The sequence below is a fragment of the Helianthus annuus genome, chromosome 8 (genome assembly GCF_002127325.2).
Source record: "Helianthus annuus cultivar XRQ/B chromosome 8, HanXRQr2.0-SUNRISE, whole genome shotgun sequence".
NCBI lineage: Eukaryota > Viridiplantae > Streptophyta > Magnoliopsida > Asterales > Asteraceae > Helianthus > Helianthus annuus.
In genome coordinates, this window is record NC_035440.2 from 69,196,276 (window position 1) to 69,215,457 (window position 19,182).

Here is a 19,182-nt window from a genome sequence, read left to right on the forward strand (position 1 = left end):
ACTATAGGCTCGGTTCTATACTAGGCCGAATATATGACATATGTAACTCGGTTTCATGTTCATCAACATAAATAGTTCAACCTCATTCAAACACAAAACACCAAAATCCATCATGCTATATATATGTCCGAAGTCAAGACCCTTTAGCCGATTATCAACATTATACACATTAGAACATCATACACATCAAGAATCATCATGTAAATCCTAACACTAAGCATCATCTCATGCATACATCCATTCAAGCACAAACACAACAAATATAAGTCAAAACATCATGGATACTAACCGGTTTGGTGAGGTGTGTGTGAAGCTTCTAGCCGATTCGAGTGTGAGCCGATCCAAACTTCAAAGGTCCGAAAATGATGAAGTGTTTGTGTTCTTAGGTTTAGAGAGAGAAGTAGGAGGGTGTGTGTGTGTTCTAATGTTCAACAAATGGTAAAAACTAACTAAGGTGGTGTATATATAGTCAAGTTCCAAGTGTGCACCCTTAGTGGGTTTCGAGTGGGGGTTCACGGCCCAAAGGCCCAACCGGCCAAAGGTTCTCTGTCACACCCCCAAAATCCCACCTGCGGAGTACTACCGCTTGGAGGCGTGACTGACCAGGATCCAGCCACCAATCATACTGAACAAGCATATAAGTAATTATAAAAGTTTAACCATCATGATTGGTGTTTCAAAACAACAAGTTTAAGTTGCAAGCGGAAGCATAAGTTTTAAAGTTATAACATAAGTTCCAAAAGTTTCAAGTTTAACATAGCATGTAGCAATCCCTGTCCCACAACGATCCTCCTCCATGCAAGCTCCAGTTGAGTACCTATGGTCCTGCAAAGCATGTAGTAACGAGTCAACAACTAGTTGAGTGAGTTCACGGGTGGGCGTTCGTTTTAGTTGTTTTCGAAAACAGTTTACTTTATCTGGCATCCTGCCGTGGGGGTTACCCCATAGTTTTAAAAACGTGACCAGTTCATTCCCAGTTACTCCGGCACTCCGGCCGTGGGGGCTACCCCATGTACATCATCTGGCTCTCCAGCCGTGGGGGCTACCCCATGTGTATACTAGACTCGTTACCGTATCGATTGCTGACTGTAGTCATGTTTATGTGCCCTGAAAACATCAATGTCTATCATCATTGACGTGCCCCAGATCCATTAGTTCACGCCCGTCCTCTGCGGCACGGTGTGAGGCTTGTCAGACCTAAATAGCGCTATCTAACTAATGACCCGCTCGCCATTGGCCCGGCGATTAGTCGATACAAAAAGGAGGGACTTCGTGATAGAGTTTTAGTCTAGTACGTTTATCCGTCCATCCGGACGAGGAATCACATTCCTGAACCACTGACGTCCTACCCGAGGTAGACGAGGAACCCACGTTCCTTAACCCCGTTCCCAACCCAGGGAATCCCATGCTTTGTAAAGGGTGTGAACTCACCTCGGTTTGCTCGGCAGTTAATCACAGAAAGTCAATCAAGTCGCAAGTATTCAATAACGTCCTATCACGGTTATCACGTATAATCAGAGTCGAACCAAGTAGTGCACAAATGTTCAGTACGTTTGGCAATCACGTATAATCAGTAACAGTTCACAGTTAACATTCAAACACAATCCACAGTCTAAGTGTAAGGCCCAAACAGTTGGGCTTGTGATAACAGGCCCAAGTAACACATCAACAGTAGCACATAAATTCGGCCCACTAACTTAGGCCCAAAAGTGAGTCGCAACCGGACTCGCAAGCATGGTCTCGAGTCATGCTGTGTGTTGATCATGGATGGTTGCGAGTCGCAACCGGTGTCGCAACCGTAGTCTCGGTTCATCATGCTAAGGTCTCGAGTCGCAACGGGACTCGTAACCTGTGGTTTCGGCTTGTCCTGTTATGGTTGCGAGTCGCAACCGCGTAGTCTCGAGTTGTAACGCTGTGGTTGCGAGTCGCAACGGGTGATTGCGAGTCGGTAAGCTGTCGTTGTCAAGTTCACGTGTTGATGCAGATATGGTCAGATTAATGGTACATTATAATCAGGCCCAAATCAGGAAACTACCAATAGCATTCCACTAACAGTTTTCCTAATCAGGTTACTAGTCAAAGATGGATCAAAATCACAAGGGTTTTCACATTCTTAACTATCATTCAAAGTGTTCTTCACATATTCAAACACATATTCAACAAGTTCATAACATATTAACCACTTATTCACCCAAAATCATGAACAACTATCAAGATACAATTTTACTAGCATGCATCCTACTTGACAAACATATTCATTAGCCGATTTTCTTAGTATAAACACCCAAACTTTTCGGATCTAATCCAAGTGCAACCAATATCATCATTCACCCTTTTTAACATACAATGAACCCATTTTCATCATCAAATATTTATGTATAGTTCAAGAAACATTCATGAACCGATTTCTTTTCAAAACATTATGTATAACTCATCTTAACATATTGTCACATAATCTCATCTTACAAACATAACATGAACACACTAACATTCAACAAAGCATTAAGAACACTAACCGGTTATGGGTTTCGAGGGTGTGTGAAAAGCTTCCAACCGGGTGTGTGTGTGAGCCGATCCAAGTCCAAAGATCCAAGAATGATGGAGTGTGTTTGTGTTCTAGAGTTTAGGTGAGAGAGAGAAGTAGGAGAGTGTGTGTTGTAATGTTCAACAAAATGGTAACACTAACTAAGGTAGTGTATTTATAGTCAAAGTTCCAAGTGTGTGCACCCTATGGGTTTCGGCTAAGGGTTTTCGGCCCAATGGCCCAACCGGCCAAAGGCCCAAACCGGCCTAATGGTTATGGTTCACTCGAGACCACATGGTCTCGAGTCGGGTCCTTGTTGTTTCGTGTCGGGTTCTCGGTTCACAATAACACACATACATATATACATACAATGCACACAAAACAAAGCACATAAAAGTTCACGTTATCATTAAGTTTAATCATTCAACTAATCACATAACGTACAAGTATATCGCATCAAGACACAACGAAGGTTCTAGGTTTCGGGTTGTCACATCATCCCCAAGTTGAAAGAAATTTCGTCCCGAAATTTGACGGCACTCACTGAGGAAGCTAGTTAGGTTGCAAGGTTTTCCCGGTTATCCTGGGGTGTCACATCCACCCCCCGTTGATCTGGAATTTCGTCCCGAAATTCCGTAGCTTCAGCCTCAGTAGCGTTTGTACTGTTCTCAAACAGTTGGGGATACTTTTGTTTCATCCGATCTTCGCGCTCCCAGGTAAACTCTGGGCCGCGACGTGAGTTCCAACGAACTCGAACAAGAGGTATTCTAGTGTTCTTGAGGACCTTAACATCCCGGTCCGTGATCTCGACAGGTTCTTCGACGAATTTCAACTGTTCGTCGATCGTAAGTTCCTTCAGAGGAACTACGTGCGTCTCATCTGACAGACACTTCTTCAGATTCGACACATGGAAAACGTTGTGAACTGCACCGAGTTCTGTTGGTAATTTCAGTCGGTAGGCCACCTTGCCTATTTTCTCAAGAATCTCAAAAGGTCCAACGTACCGTGGGTTGAGTTTCCCTCGTTTACCAAAACGAACCACACCCTTCCAGGGTGAAACTTTGAGTAATACCCGCTCCCCAACCTGGAGCTCAAGTGGTTTCCTGCCCTTATCGGCGTATGCCTTCTGACGGTCACGAGCGGCCGCCATGCGTTGTCGTATTTGAGCAATCCGCTCAGTAGTGTCTACCACATGTTCTGGACCAGTGATCTGACTATCCCCCACCTCTGCCCAACAGAGGGGTGACCGGCATTTACGTCCGTACAATGCCTCAAACGGAGCAGCTTTAATGCTGGTGTGGTAGCTGTTATTATACGAGAATTCCACGAGTGGCAGATGCCTTTCCCAGCTGTTGCCAAAGTCGATTACACAAGCGCGAAGCATGTCTTCTAGTGTTTGGATAGTACGCTCGGACTGCCCGTCCGTCTGCGGGTGATATGCTGTGCTCATATCAAGACGTGAGCCAAAAGACTTGTGCATTGCTTGCCACAGTTCCGAAGTAAAACGTGCATCTCGATCAGAGATGATAGAAGTGGGCACCCCGTGCCTCGAAACAACTTCCTTGAGGTATATCTCCGCCAGAGTGGAGAATTTATCTGTTTCTTCGATTGCCAAGAAGTGTGCGGATTTCGTGAGTCGATCCACGATCACCCAGATAGTATCGTTTCCGCGCTGGGATCTAGGTAGGCCAGTAACGAAATCCATGGAAATTTGCTCCCATTTCCATTGTGGTATCTCTGGTTGCTGAAGTAGGCCTGAAGGTTTCTGATATTCTGTCTTGACTCGCGCACAAGTCAAACACTTGCTGACGTAAGTTGCTATGTGGGCCTTCATGCTAGGCCACCAATACGTAGTTTTAATATCGTGGTACATCTTGTCCGAACCAGGGTGTACCGAGTAGCGAGATTTGTGCGCTTCATCCATCACAAGTTCCCGTAAATCGCCATAGTGCGGGACCCAAATGCGTCCTGTTACATAATAAGCACCGTCTTCCTTCTGTTCTAAGCGTTGCCTTGACCCGCGTAGAGCTTCTGCTCTAACGTTTTCTGGTTTCAGTGCTTCTATCTGAGCAGCTCGTATTTGCGAAGGTAGACTAGAATGTATCGTGAGTTGTAAAGCTCTTACACGCTTAGGCGTAGTGTCCTTTCGACTCAGGGCGTCCGCCACTACATTGGCCTTGCCCGGGTGATACCTGATAGAGCACTCGTAATCATTCAGCAGCTCGACCCATCGTCGCTGCCGCATATTCAGTTCCTTCTGTTTGAATATGTGTTCTAAACTTCTGTGGTCGGTGTAGATGGCGCACTTGGTTCCGTAAAGGTAATGCCGCCATAACTTAAGTGCGAAAACAACCGCTCCCAGCTCTAAATCATGTGTCGTGTAGTTCTTCTCGTGAACTTTAAGTTGTCGTGAGGCGTAAGCTATGACTTTATCTCGTTGCATCAATACACAACCAAGACCTTGAATTGATGCATCACAGTAAACCACAAAATCGTCTGTGCCTTCTGGCAGTGAAAGGATAGGTGCACTGCAAAGTCTATCCTTTAGATGCTGAAAAGCTAACTCTTGTGCATTTCCCCAATGATAAACAACGCCTTTCTGCGTTAGTAAGGTGAGAGGCTGCGCGATCTTAGAAAAATCCTTAATGAATCTCCTGTAATATCCTGCCAATCCCAAAAATTGGCGAATTTCCTTTGGTGTGCGAGGCGCAGGCCAGTTCTTAATAGATTCCACTTTGGATGGATCAACGTGAATCCCATCCTTGTTCACCACATGCCCTAGGAAATGGACTTCACGAAGCCAGAAGTCGCATTTCGAGAATTTTGCGTAAAGCTGTTCCTTCCGAAGGAGTTCCAAAATAAGTCGTAGATGCTGTTCGTGCTCTTCTTTACTCTTAGAATAGATCAGGATGTCGTCGATGAAGACTATAACAAACTTGTCCAGGTACGGTTTGCACACTCGATTCATCAAATCCATAAAAACTGCCGGTGCGTTCGTCAGCCCAAACGGCATGACCAGAAACTCATAGTGCCCATATCGAGTCCTAAAAGCCGTCTTAGAGACATCCTCTTCCCGAACTCTCAGCTGGTGATATCCCGATCTCAAATCGATCTTCGAATAGTAGCTCGACCCCTGCAACTGGTCGAACAAGTCGTCAATACGCGGTAGAGGATAACGATTCTTCACAGTCACCTTGTTGAGTTCGCGATAGTCGATACACATTCTGAAGGTACCATCCTTCTTTTTCACAAAAAGTACTGGAGCTCCCCAAGGCGATGAGCTAGGACGAATAAAACCCTTATCCAAGAGTTCTTGTAGTTGCGTGGAGAGTTCTTCCAACTCTGATGGCGCTAAACGATAAGGTGCACGGGCTACAGGCGCGGCTCCAGGAGCTAAATCAATCTGAAACTCGACTTGGCGATGGGGCGGAAGACCAGGTAATTCCTCAGGGAATACCTCAGGATAGTCGCGTACAACGGGAAAATCTTCTAACTTCTTCTCCTTTTCTGTGGTATCAGTAACTAAAGCCAAAATCGCAGTGTGGCCCTTTCGTAAGCATTTCTGAGCCTTAAGAAGAGAGATGATGTTCTCAACAGCACTTCTCTTGTCGCCACGAATCATGAGAGGTTCACTACCTAAACCAGGAATACGAACGATCTTCTCGTTGCAAAGAATCTCTGCTCGGTGTTGGGATAACCAATCCATCCCAATGACAACGTCGAAACTACCCAAGACAATAGGAATAAGATCGATAGAGAAAGTCTGGTTAGCGAGGATAAGCTGGCAACCCTTGACTACGTGTGAGGCTTCCAAACTCTTACCATTAGCTAGCTCTACGGTGTGCTTGTCGCTCAGGGGTGTAGGAATACGCTTAAGCATCTTACTAACTTCTAGTGACACATAGCTAGTATCGGCACCCGAATCAAATAAGACTGTAACATAAAAGTCGTCGAGAAGGAACTTACCCGTCACCACGTTGGGATCATTCCTTGCTTCACCTTGACCAATCACGAACACACGTCCCCTAGCACCTTTGTTGTTGTTGTTCCCATTGTTACCATTCCCCTGATTGTTGTTGTTCTGGTTCAGTTGGGGACAATCCTTCTTGAAGTGGCCTTCAGCTCCACACTGAAAGCACCCTTTGTTGTTACCCTGCTGCTGTCGCTGGTTCTGCTGAGGTTGCTGACGATTCTGGTTGACGGGGTATGCGCTTCTGCAATCCTTTGCAACATGACCAGGCTTGTTGCATCGATGACAGTTGCCCCTGGTGCATGGCCCACTGTGGTGTAGGCTGCAGCGATTGCACTTGGGGTGATTCCCCTTGTATCCACCATGACTTTGACCACCAGACGACTGCTGACTGGGGCTCTTGTGATCGTCCGTCTTTCTCTGCTGAGACTGAGTTTGCACTGAAGTTGAACCCCTGCTTGAAGTTCCATCCCATTTCCGTTTATCCCCACTAGAAGTACCAGAAGTAGTTGCAGCACCTATACGCTTCGGTAACTTGTTCTGCTCCACCGCTTGGTCAGTGAGACGGTGAGCCAACTGTACAACCTGCTGGATAGTAGTCAACCTCGCTGAAGTCACATGACTTTGGATCTCTGGCACCAAGCCCTTGAGATAGAGTTCAATTCGCTTATATGGAGGGTCCACCATAGTAGGACACAACAAGGCAAGCTCATGCGATCTCTTAGTGTATGCTTCAATCTCTGACCCCGACATCTTAAGATTGTAGAACTCATCTTCCAGTTTGTGAATGTCGTCACGACTGCAGTATTCCTCCCTGATCATTTCCTTGAAAGTTTCCCATGGGGTGGCGTTGGCAGCAACCAACCCTAACATCTGCACCTGAGCATTCCACCACGTGAGGGCCAAACCCTCGAGAGTACCAGTAGCATACTTCACCCTGCGCGCTTCAGGGCATTCGCACATTTCGAACACAGACTCCAGTTTCTCAAACCAGTGTAGGAGACCTACTGCTCCTTCAGTGCCGCTAAAAGTCGTGGGTCGACAGTCCATAAAGGTCTTAAAAGTGCACACCGGTGCCTGAGCATACTGACCTAAGGTAGGTGAAAGAAAAGACAGAGTTTAACACAAAGGTTGGTTCACGAGAGTAGGATCCAAATGATCCTAGAACAATTTCGGACTGCAGGATATACCTCCTGCGTGTGCAGCTGCGAGCGCTGCGGCAACTCGTTCGTTGATCAAAGCCGTCAACTGGGCTTGTGTCATGTTAACGCGTCCAGACATGGTTCTTCATAACAAGAGTAACACGTGTGAGAGAGGTTCGCGAAAGCACGATAGTAGGACAGAGTAAGCACGCACGTGTTCAAACAACAGTAGCTATACTAATCAAGCATACCATGAGCAGTGTACTACGCAACTAACAAGTAGGCAATATACATACATCATATTACCTAGAACGTCGAGCCTTGCATGAGGAGCGAAGTGTCGTTGTGGACCGTCGAGCGCTATACCGGTTATAGTCTGGTTTTAACAAAAACGTTTCTCCTTTATTAAAACCAAGTTCACTATAACCAATGGCTCTGATACCAATCTGTCACACCCCCAAAATCCCACCTGCGGAGTACTACCGCTTGGAGGCGTGACTGACCAGGATCCAGCCACCAATCATACTGAACAAGCATATAAGTAATTATAAAAGTTTAACCATCATGATTGGTGTTTCAAAACAACAAGTTTAAGTTGCAAGCGGAAGCATAAGTTTTAAAGTTATAACATAAGTTCCAAAAGTTTCAAGTTTAACATAGCATGTAGCAATCCCTGTCCCACAACGATCCTCCTCCATGCAAGCTCCAGTTGAGTACCTATGGTCCTGCAAAGCATGTAGTAACGAGTCAACAACTAGTTGAGTGAGTTCACGGGTGGGCGTTCGTTTTAGTTGTTTTCGAAAACAGTTTACTTTATCTGGCATCCTGCCGTGGGGGTTACCCCATAGTTTTAAAAACGTGACCAGTTCATTCCCAGTTACTCCGGCACTCCGGCCGTGGGGGCTACCCCATGTACATCATCTGGCTCTCCAGCCGTGGGGGCTACCCCATGTGTATACTAGACTCGTTACCGTATCGATTGCTGACTGTAGTCATGTTTATGTGCCCTGAAAACATCAATGTCTATCATCATTGACGTGCCCCAGATCCATTAGTTCACGCCCGTCCTCTGCGGCACGGTGTGAGGCTTGTCAGACCTAAATAGCGCTATCTAACTAATGACCCGCTCGCCATTGGCCCGGCGATTAGTCGATACAAAAAGGAGGGACTTCGTGATAGAGTTTTAGTCTAGTACGTTTATCCGTCCATCCGGACGAGGAATCACATTCCTGAACCACTGACGTCCTACCCGAGGTAGACGAGGAACCCACGTTCCTTAACCCCGTTCCCAACCCAGGGAATCCCATGCTTTGTAAAGGGTGTGAACTCACCTCGGTTTGCTCGGCAGTTAATCACAGAAAGTCAATCAAGTCGCAAGTATTCAATAACGTCCTATCACGGTTATCACGTATAATCAGAGTCGAACCAAGTAGTGCACAAATGTTCAGTACGTTTGGCAATCACGTATAATCAGTAACAGTTCACAGTTAACATTCAAACACAATCCACAGTCTAAGTGTAAGGCCCAAACAGTTGGGCTTGTGATAACAGGCCCAAGTAACACATCAAAAGTAGCACATAAATTCGGCCCACTAACTTAGGCCCAAAAGTGAGTCGCAACCGGACTCGCAAGCATGGTCTCGAGTCATGCTGTGTGTTGATCATGGATGGTTGCGAGTCGCAACCGGTGTCGCAACCGTAGTCTCGGTTCATCATGCTAAGGTCTCGAGTCGCAACGGGACTCGTAACCTGTGGTTTCGGCTTGTCCTGTTATGGTTGCGAGTCGCAACCGCGTAGTCTCGAGTTGTAACGCTGTGGTTGCGAGTCGCAACGGGTGATTGCGAGTCGGTAAGCTGTCGTTGTCAAGTTCACGTGTTGATGCAGATATGGTCAGATTAATGGTACATTATAATCAGGCCCAAATCAGGAAACTACCAATAGCATTCCACTAACAGTTTTCCTAATCAGGTTACTAGTCAAAGATGGATCAAAATCACAAGGGTTTTCACATTCTTAACTATCATTCAAAGTGTTCTTCACATATTCAAACACATATTCAACAAGTTCATAACATATTAACCACTTATTCACCCAAAATCATGAACAACTATCAAGATACAATTTTACTAGCATGCATCCTACTTGACAAACATATTCATTAGCCGATTTTCTTAGTATAAACACCCAAACTTTTCGGATCTAATCCAAGTGCAACCAATATCATCATTCACCCTTTTTAACATACAATGAACCCATTTTCATCATCAAATATTTATGTATAGTTCAAGAAACATTCATGAACCGATTTCTTTTCAAAACATTATGTATAACTCATCTTAACATATTGTCACATAATCTCATCTTACAAACATAACATGAACACACTAACATTCAACAAAGCATTAAGAACACTAACCGGTTATGGGTTTCGAGGGTGTGTGAAAAGCTTCCAACCGGGTGTGTGTGTGAGCCGATCCAAGTCCAAAGATCCAAGAATGATGGAGTGTGTTTGTGTTCTAGAGTTTAGGTGAGAGAGAGAAGTAGGAGAGTGTGTGTTGTAATGTTCAACAAAATGGTAACACTAACTAAGGTAGTGTATTTATAGTCAAAGTTCCAAGTGTGTGCACCCTATGGGTTTCGGCTAAGGGTTTTCGGCCCAATGGCCCAACCGGCCAAAGGCCCAAACCGGCCTAATGGTTATGGTTCACTCGAGACCACATGGTCTCGAGTCGGGTCCTTGTTGTTTCGTGTCGGGTTCTCGGTTCACAATAACACACATACATATATACATACAATGCACACAAAACAAAGCACATAAAAGTTCACGTTATCATTAAGTTTAATCATTCAACTAATCACATAACGTACAAGTATATCGCATCAAGACACAACGAAGGTTCTAGGTTTCGGGTTGTCACATCATCCCCAAGTTGAAAGAAATTTCGTCCCGAAATTTGACGGCACTCACTGAGGAAGCTAGTTAGGTTGCAAGGTTTTCCCGGTTATCCTGGGGTGTCACATTCTCGGCCCAAGGCCCAAAACCGATTACTGTACACTCGAGACCTCATGGTCTCGAGTCGGGTTCTTGGTTCTCGGGTTGGGTTCTCGGTTCACATAAAACACGTACACATATATATACAAATGCACACATAACAAAGCACTTATCACATAAAAAGGTTCACGTTTATCATTAAGTTTAACCGGGCAGCTAGTCACATAATGTACAAGCAAGTTACAACGAAAGGCTCTAAATTTCGAGTTGTCACATCATCCCCAAGTTGAAAGAAATTTCGTCCCGAAATTTGATGGCACTCACTGAGGAAGCTAGTTAGGTTGCAAGGTTTTCCCGGTTTTCCTGGGGTGTCACATCCACCCCCCGTTGATCTGGAATTTCGTCCCGAAATTCCGTAGCTTCAGCCTCAGTAGCGTTTGTACTGTTCTCAAACAGTTGGGGATACTTTTGTTTCATCCGATCTTCGCGCTCCCAGGTAAACTCTGGGCCGCGACGTGAGTTCCAACGAACTCGAACAAGAGGTATTCTAGTGCTCTTGAGGACCTTAACATCCCGGTCCGTGATCTCGACAGGTTCTTCGACGAATTTCAACTGTTCGTCGATCGTAAGTTCCTTCAGAGGAACTACGTGCGTCTCATCTGACAGACACTTCTTCAGATTCGACACATGGAAAACGTTGTGAACTGCCCCGAGTTCTGCTGGTAATTTCAGTCTGTAGGCCACCTTGCCTATTTTTTCAAGAATCTCAAAAGGTCCAACGTACCGTGGGTTGAGTTTGCCGCGTTTACCAAAACGAACCACACCCTTCCAGGGTGAAACTTTGAGTAATACCCGCTCCCCAACCTGGAGCTCAAGTGGTTTCCTGCCCTTATCGGCGTATGCCTTCTGACGGTCACGAGCGGCCGCCATGCGTTGTCGTATTTGAGCAATCCGCTCAGTAGTGTCTACCACATGTTCTGGACCAGTGATTTGACTATCCCCCACCTCTGCCCAACAAAGGGGTGACCGGCATTTACGTCCGTACAATGCCTCAAACGGAGCAGCTTTAATGCTGGTGTGGTAGCTGTTATTGTACGAGAATTCTACGAGTGGCAGATGCTTTTCCCAGCTGTTGCCAAAGTCGATTACACAAGCGCGAAGCATGTCTTCTAATGTCTGAATAGTTCGCTCGGACTGCCCGTCCGTCTGTGGGTGATACGCTGTGCTCATATCTAGACGTGAGCCAAAAGACTTGTGCATTGCCTGCCACAGTTCCGAAGTAAAACGTGCATCTCGATCAGAGATGATAGAAGTGGGCACCCCGTGCCTCGAAACAACTTCCTTGAGGTATATTTCTGCTAAAGTGGAGAACTTATCCGTCTCCTTGATTGCCAAAAAGTGTGCGGATTTTGTGAGTCGATCCACGATCACCCATATAGTATCGTTTCCGCGCTGTGATCTAGGTAGGCCGGTAACGAAATCCATGGAAATTTGCTCCCATTTCCATTGTGGTATCTCTGGTTGTTGGAGTAGGCCTGAAGGTTTCTGATATTCTGTCTTGACTCGCGCACAAGTCAAACACTTGCTGACGTAAGTTGCTATGTGGGCCTTCATACTAGGCCACCAATACGTGGTTTTAATATCGTGGTACATCTTGTCCGAACCAGGGTGTACCGAGTAGCGAGATTTGTGCGCTTCATCCATCACAAGTTCTCGTAAGTCGCCATAGAGTGGGACCCAAATGCGTCCTGTTACATAATAAGCACCGTCTTCCTTCTGTTCTAAGCGTTGTCTTGACCCGCGTAGAGCTTCAGCTCTAACGTTCTCTGGTTTTAGTGCTTCTATCTGAGCAGCTCGTATTTGCGAAGGTAGACTAGAATGGATCGTGAGTTGTAAAGCTCTTACACGCTTAGGCGTAGTGTCCTTTCGACTCAGGGCGTCCGCCACTACATTGGCCTTGCCCGGGTGATACCTGATAGAGCACTCGTAGTCATTCAGCAGCTCGACCCATCGTCGCTGCCGCATATTCAGTTCCTTCTGCTTGAATATGTGTTCTAAACTTCTGTGGTCGGTGTAGATGGCGCACTTGGTTCCGTACAGGTAATGCCGCCATAGTTTAAGTGCAAAAACAACAGCTCCCAGCTCTAAATCATGTGTCGTGTAGTTCTTCTCGTGAACTTTAAGTTGTCGTGAGGCGTAGGCTATGACTTTATCTCGTTGCATCAATACACAACCAAGACCTTGAATTGATGCATCACAGTAAACCACAAAATCTTCTGTGCCCTCTGGCAATGAAAGGATAGGTGCACTGCAAAGTCTATCCTTTAGATGCTGAAAAGCTAACTCTTGTGCATTTCCCCAATGATAAACAACGCCTTTCTGCGTTAGTAAGGTGAGAGGTTGCGCGATCTTAGAAAAATCCTTAATGAATCTCCTGTAGTAACCTGCCAATCCCAAAAATTGGCGAATTTCCTTTGGTGTACGAGGTGCAGGCCAGTTCTTAATAGATTCCACTTTGGATGGATCAACGTGAATCCCATCCTTGTTCACCACATGCCCTAGGAAATGGACCTCTCGAAGCCAGAAGTCGCATTTCGAGAATTTTGCGTAAAGCTGTTCCTTCCGAAGGAGTTCCAGAATAAGTCGTAGATGTTGTTCGTGTTCCTCTTTGCTCTTAGAATAGATCAGGATGTCGTCGATAAAGACTATGACAAACTTGTCCAGATACGGTTTGCACACTCGATTCATCAAATCCATAAAAACTGCCGGTGCGTTCGTCAGCCCAAACGGCATGACCAAAAACTCATAGTGCCCATATCGAGTCCTAAAGGCCGTCTTAGAGACATCCTCTTCCCGAACTCTCAGCTGGTGATATCCCGATCTCAGATCGATCTTTGAATAGTAGCTCGACCCCTGCAACTGGTCGAACAAGTCGTCAATACGCGGTAGAGGATAACGATTCTTCACAGTCACCTTGTTGAGTTCGCGATAGTCGATACACATTCTGAAGGTACCATCCTTCTTCTTCACAAATAACACTGGAGCTCCCCAAGGCGATGAGCTAGGACGAATGAAACCCTTATCCAAGAGTTCTTGTAGTTGCGTGGAGAGTTCTTCCAACTCTGATGGCGCTAAACGATAAGGTGCACGGGCTACAGGCGCGGCTCCAGGAGCTAGATCAATCTGAAACTCGACTTGGCGATGGGGCGGAAGACCAGGTAATTCCTCAGGGAATACCTCAGGATAGTCGCGTACAACGGGAAAATCTTCTAGCTTCTTCTCCTTTTCTGTGGTATCAGTAACTAGAGCCAAAATCGCTGTGTGGCCCTTTCGTAAGCATTTCTGGGCTTTAAGAAGAGAGATGATGTTCTCAACAGCACTTCTCTTGTCGCCACGTATCATGAGAGGTTCACCACCTAAACCAGGAATACGAACGATCTTCTCGTTGCAAAGAATCTCTGCTCGGTGTTGGGATAACCAATCCATCCCAATGACAACGTCGAAACTACCCAAGACAATAGGAATAAGATCGATGGCGAAGGTCTGGTTAGCGAGAATAAGCTGGCAACCCTTGACTACGTGTGAGGCTTCCAAATTCTTACCATTAGCTAGCTCTACAGTGTGCTTGTCGCTCAGGGGTGTAGGAATACGCTTAAGCATCTTACTGACTTCTAGTGACACATAGCTAGTATCGGCACCCGAATCAAATAAGACTGTAACATAAAAGTCATCGAGAAGGAACTTACCCGTCACCACGTTGGGATCATTCCTTGCTTCACCTTGACCAATCACGAACACTCGTCCCCTAGCACCATTGTTGTTGTTGTTCCCATTGTTACCATTCCCCTGATTGTTGTTGTTGTTGTTCTGATTCAGTTGGGGACAATCCTTCTTGAAGTGGCCTTCAGCTCCACACTGAAAGCACCCTTTGTTGTTACCCTGCTGCTGTCGCTGGTTCTGCTGAGGTTGCTGACGATTCTGATTGACGGGGTATGCGCTTCTGCAATCCTTTGCAACATGACCAGGCTTGTTGCATCGATGACAGTTGCCCCTGGTGCATGGCCCACTGTGGTGTAGGCTGCAACGATTGCACTTGGGGTGATTTCCTTTGTATCCACCATGACTTTGACCACCGGACGATTGCTGACTGGGGCTCTTGTGATCGTCCGTCTTTCTCTGCTGAGACTGAGTTTGCACTGAAGTTGAACCCCTGCTTGAAGTTCCATCCCATTTCCGTTTATCCCCACTAGAAGCACCAGAAGTAGTTGCAGCACCTATACGCTTCGGTAACTTGTTCTGCTCCACCGCTTGGTCAGTGAGACGGTGAGCCAACTGTACAACCTGCTGGATAGTAGTCAACCTCGCTGAAGTCACATGACTTTGGATCTCTGGCACCAAGCCCTTGAGATAGAGTTCAATTCGCTTGTAGGGAGGATCCACCATAGTAGGACACAACAAGGCAAGCTCATGCGATCTCTTAGTGTATGCCTCAATTTCTGATCCCGACATCTTAAGATTGTAGAACTCATCTTCCAGTTTGTGAATGTCGTCACGACTGCAGTATTCCTCCCTGATCATTTCCTTGAAGTTTTCCCATGGGGTGGCGTTGGCAGCAACCAACCCTAACATTTGCACTTGGGCATTCCACCACGTGAGAGCCAAACCCTCGAGAGTACCAGTAGCATACTTCACCCTGCGCGCTTCAGGGCATTCGCACATTTCGAACACAGACTCCAGTTTCTCAAACCAGTGTAGGAGACCTACTGCTCCTTCAGTTCCGCTAAAAGTCGTGGGTCGACAGTCCATAAAGGTCTTAAAAGTGCACACCGGTGCCTGAGCATACTGACCTAAGGTATGTGAAAGAAAGACAGAGTTTAACACAAAGGTTGGTTCACGAGAGTAGGATCCAAATGATCCTAGAACAATTTCGGACTGCAGGATATACCTCCTGCGTTTGCAGCTGCAAGCGCTGCGGCAACTCGCTCGTTGATCAAAGCCGTCAACTGGGCTTGTGTCATGTTAACGCGTCCAGACATGGTTCTTCATAATAAGAGTAATACGTGTGAGAGAGGTTCGCGAAAGCACGATAGTAGGACAGAGTAAGCACGCACGTGTTCAAACAACAGTAGCTATACTAATCAAGCATACCATGAGCAATGTACTACGTAACTAACAAGTAGGCAATATACATACATCATATTACCTAAAGCGTCGAGCCTTGCATGAGGAGCGAAGTGTCGTTGTGGACCGTTGAGCACTAAACCGGTTATAGTCTGGTTTTAACAAAAACGTTTCTCCTTTATTAAAACCAAGTTCACTATAACCAATGGCTCTGATACCAATCTGTCACACCCCCAAAATCCCACCTGCGGAGTACTACCGCTTGGAGGCGTGACTGACCAGGATCCAGCCACCAATCATACTGAACAAGCATATAAGTAGTTATAAAAGTTTAACCATCACGATTGGTGTTCCAAAACAAATAAGTTTAAGTTGCAAGCGGAAGCATAAGTTTAAAGTTATAACATAAGTTCCAAAAGTTTCAAGTTTAACATAGTCTTGTAGCAATCCCTGTCCCACAACGATCCTCCTCCATGCAAGCTCCCACTGAGTACCTATGGTCCTGCAAAGCATGTAGTAACGAGTCAACAACTAGTTGAGTGAGTTCACGGGTGGGCGTTCGTTTTAGTTGTTTCGAAAACAGTTTACTTTATCTGGCATCCTGCCGTGGGGGTTACCCCATAGTTTAAAAACGTGACATGTTCGTTCCCTGTTACTCCGGCACTCCGGCCGTGGGGGCTACCCCATGTAGTTATCAGGCATTTCGGCCGTGGGGGCTACCCCATGTACATCATCTGGCTCTCCAGCCGTGGGGGCTACCCCATGTGTATACTAGACTCGTTACCGTATCGATTGCTGACTGTAGTCATGTTTATGTGCCCTGAAAACATCAATGTCTATCATCATTGACGTGCCCCAGATCCATTAGTTCACGCCCGTCCTCTGCGGCACGGTGTGAGGCTTGTCAGACCTAAATAGCGCTATCTAACTAATGACCCGCTCGCCATTGGCCCGGCGATTAGTCGATACAAAAAGGAGGGACTTCGTGATAGAGTTTTAGTCTAGTACGTTTATCCGTCCATCCGGACGAGGAATCACATTCCTGAACCACTGACGTACTACCCAAGGTAGACGAGGAATCCACGTTCCTTAACCCCGTTCCCATCCCAGGGAATCCCATGCTTTGTAAAGGGTGTGAACTCACCTTGGTTTGCTCGGCAGTTAATCACAGAAAGTCAATCAAGTCGCAAGTAGTCAATAACGTCCTAACACGGATATCACGTAAAATCAGATTCGAACCAAGTAGTGCACAAATGTTCAACACGTTTGGCAAGCACGTTTAGCAGTAACAATTAACAGTCAACAGTAGCACATACGGTTCACAAGTTCAGCCCAACTACTTAGGCCCAAACACGTAAAAGCGGTTAACACAGAAGCCCATCAGTCTGGCCCATTAACTAAGGCCCAATAAGTGTGGTCTCGAGTCGCAACCGGACTCGCAAGCATGGTCTCGAGTCATGCTGTGTGTTGATCATGGAGGGTTGCGAGTCGCAACCGGTGTCGCAACCATGGTTTCGGTTCATCATGCTGAGGTCTCGAGTCGCAACGGGACTCGTAACCTGTGGTCTCGGCTGGTCCTGTTATGGTTGCGAGTCGCAACCGCGTGGTCTCGAGTCATCACGCTGTGGTTGCGAGTCGCAACCGGGTGATTGCGAGTCGGTAGCAGTCGTTTTCAAGTTCACGTGTTGATGCAGATGTGGTCAGATTAGTGGTACAATATAATCAGGCCCAAATCCGGAAATAACCAATAGAATCCCACTAACATATTTCCTAATCAGGCTATTAGTCAAAGATGGATCAAAATCACAAGGGTTTTCAATCTTCAACTATCATTCAAAGTGTTCTTCAAATATTCAAACACATTCATCACATATTCAACCTTATTCTAACACATTTTGCATCAATCATAAGCATAATCATGGTTAACAATCTCATTTATCTAACATAACACTATAGGCTCGGTTCTATACTAGGCCGAATATATGACATATGTAACTCGGTTTCATGTTCATCAACATAAATAGTTCAACCTCATTCAAACACAAAACACCAAAATCCATCATGCTATATATATGTCCGAAGTCAAGACCCTTTAGCCGATTATCAACATTATACACATTAGAACATCATACACATCAAGAATCATCATGTAAATCCTAACACTAAGCATCATCTCATGCATACATCCATTCAAGCACAAACACAACAAATATAAGTCAAAACATCATGGATACTAACCGGTTTGGTGAGGTGTGTGTGAAGCTTCTAGCCGATTCGAGTGTGAGCCGATCCAAACTTCAAAGGTCCGAAAATGATGAAGTGTTTGTGTTCTTAGGTTTAGAGAGAGAAGTAGGAGGGTGTGTGTGTGTTCTAATGTTCAACAAATGGTAAAAACTAACTAAGGTGGTGTATATATAGTCAAGTTCCAAGTGTGCACCCTTAGTGGGTTTCGAGTGGGGGTTCACGGCCCAAAGGCCCAACCGGCCAAAGGTTCTCGGCCCAAGGCCCAAAACCGATTACTGTACACTCGAGACCTCATGGTCTCGAGTCGGGTTCTTGGTTCTCGGGTTGGGTTCTCGGTTCACATAAAACACGTACACATATATATACAAATGCACACATAACAAAGCACTTATCACATAAAAAGGTTCACGTTTATCATTAAGTTTAACCGGGCAGCTAGTCACATAATGTACAAGCAAGTTACAACGAAAGGCTCTAAATTTCGAGTTGTCACAGGTGAGGGGTCATCATCACAGCCAAAGAAAAAGCAAAAGAAAGTGGCAAAGACGTTGTTGGTTGATGAGCCTGAGGTTGAGGAACTGGTTGTAAATGTGGAAGAAGATCCGTATGCTAATATTGATCAAGTGATGTTAAATGTTGATGATTTAGTGACTGAGCAAGCAGCTAATGTGGAAGCTGAGAAAGAGAAGGTTATTGATGATGTCGAAGGTGATGATGTTAATAAAAGTACTACAAGCTCTTCGAGTTCTTCTGATGATGAGATAGATGAGACTGAACGTCTAAGAAGAATTCAAGAAGCTATAGAGAAAGAGAAACAATTAAGGAAGAGGAAGAGACAGGAGAAAGATGATGCTGCATACGTACCATCTCCTGAGCACATTTCTGAATCTCAATCACCTTCGAGTGGTAAAAAGAAAGCCGGAGCAAGAAAAAGGATTGTATCTCCGAAGATTAAGAAAGTTACTACAAAGATTACAAAGCCGAAGATTGTTCTGAAGAAGAAATCGGCCAAAGAACCAAGTAAACCACCAACACCACCACCTGAACCTACACCACATCAATCACCAATACAATCACCACCACATCAAACACCTCCACGACAACCTTCACCTCCAAAACAACCAACTCCACCCAGACAACCTTCACCATTACATCTTTCACCACTACATATCTCACCACCACAACAACA